This window comes from Gossypium hirsutum, chromosome A01, assembly GCF_007990345.1.
Source record: "Gossypium hirsutum isolate 1008001.06 chromosome A01, Gossypium_hirsutum_v2.1, whole genome shotgun sequence".
NCBI lineage: Eukaryota > Viridiplantae > Streptophyta > Magnoliopsida > Malvales > Malvaceae > Gossypium > Gossypium hirsutum.
Genome location: NC_053424.1, coordinates 99,241,944 through 99,243,941, shown reverse-complemented (window position 1 = coordinate 99,243,941; position 1,998 = coordinate 99,241,944). Strand labels below are relative to the sequence as shown.

At 39.0% G+C, this 1,998-nt stretch overlaps 1 non-coding gene across 1 annotated transcript; it reads left to right on the top strand.

The window, feature by feature from the left end:
• The first annotated feature begins 1,891 nt into the window (after positions 1-1,891).
• LOC121208332 (small nucleolar RNA R71) lies at positions 1,892-1,998 on the top strand. Its single transcript, XR_005903300.1, has one exon. It is a non-coding gene; the product is annotated as a small nucleolar RNA R71 (small nucleolar RNA).

Here is a 1,998-nt window from a genome sequence, read left to right as displayed (position 1 = left end):
TTACCAATATAAGGTTTAAGATGAGTATTGTTTACCTTACAAGTGCCGAATTTGGGATGAATTACCTCAACTGTACCATATGGGAAAATACTGAGTACCATAAGGGGAATTTCTTTATTAGGTTCAAAAGTGGCAATGCGAGGATCTGTTGCATCTAGTAGTACTTTGTTTCCAGCCTTAAATTGATTTGGTGAGGTATTGAGCTCGTCCTAGCTCAGTTTTGGTTTATCAGGTGTTTTCGATTTCTGTGTCTGCCATTCATCTAGCTCCTCAATTTGTAGCATTTGTTCTTCATAGATAGGTCCTTTGTTGTTGTTTGAACATGAATCATATGCGTTCTTCGTAACTGTTTCCTACACAGAGGGTTTCACCACATGATCAGTACTAGTAGAATGATTTATACAACCACCTTCAATTTTTGATGTGTTACTCGAATTACGAGCTTGAAGGGTGATTGTTTCGTCTCCCACACGAAGTGTGAGTTCACCTATACAAACATCAATAATGGTTCTAGCAGTTGCTAAAAAGGGTCGTCCAAAAATTAAAGGTGCGTTAATATCCTCTTCCATGTCTAGAACAACAATGTCTACTGGGTATATAAATTTATCGATCTTAACAATAACATCTTCAATGATACCCCTAGGAAATCTAATAGTTTTATCAGCCAATTGAATGCTCATCCTAGTTTGTTTGGGTTTCCCAAAACCTAGTTGTTTAAACATTTTATAAGGCATAACATTAATGCTTGCCCCTAAATCAGCCAATGCATTATGAACATCTAAACTACCAATTAAACAAGGAATCGTAAAACTCTCTGGATCTTTCAATTTGTTGGGTAGCTTATTCAACTCCACATGCGATGCCTCGTCCAACTTTTGTTTATTTGTTAAAATCTCCTTTAAGAATTTGACTGCATTTGCCATTTGTGAAAGAGCTTCAATAAACGGTAAGTTAATATATAATTTTTTTAATAATTTAAGGAATTTACCGAATTGTTCTTCTGTGTGGTCTTTCCTTGTCACGTTTGGGTATGGCACACGAGGTTTGTATTCTTTACTTACCAGTTTCTGGTCATTGTGGTCCACCTCACCCTTACCTTTACTTACCCTAGTTTCTTGCCTCGGTTAACTCTCCCTTCCGCATCTTGAATGGTAATTGTACTGATTTGCTCACTTGGGTTAGATTCAGTGTTACTCGCAGACTACCTTGTGGTCGTTCAGAAATCAGTTTGGCGAGTTGGCCTATCTGAGTTTTGAGCCCTTGGATTAACCATTGTTGATTCTTAAGGGTTGTCTCGGTATTCTAGAAACAAGTTTCTGACATTGAGATGAATTTTTTCAACATCTCCTCAAGCTTCGGCTGCTTTTCCTGCTGGTAAGGTGGTTGTTGAAAACACGGAGGATGTTGTGGCCTTTGATTTCCTTGACCGCTCCACGAGAAATTGGGATGGTTCCTCCAACCTGCATTATAAGTGTTACTATACAGGTTATTTTGGGGTCTAGAGTTATCGTTACCCATATATTGGACTTGTTCTTCCTCGATGCTAGGGTTAAAGGGTTGATATTCTGTGCATGCTCCTCTTCCATTCGAATCGCACCTCATCACTGGATATACCTGTGTAGAACCACACAAACTGTCAATCTTTTTATTTAAGAGTTCTACTTAGTTAGATAGCATAGAAACCGCAACGAGGTTGAAAACATCTGCTACTTTTGTCGGCTTTGTCCTCATAACTTGCCACTGATAGTTATTCAGTGACATCTCCTCAATAAATTCGTAAGCTGCCTCAGGTGTCTTATTATTCATAGTTCCACCCGCGGCTGCGTCAATCATTAGCCGAGTTGAAGGGTTCAGGCCATTGTGAAACATTTGGACTTGTAGCCAGAGTGGTAACCAATGGTGAGGGCATCTTCGTAAAAGGTCCTTGTATCTCTCCCATGCATCGTAAAGTGTTTCTGAATCCATCTGCACAAAAGAGGAGATATCATTACATAATTT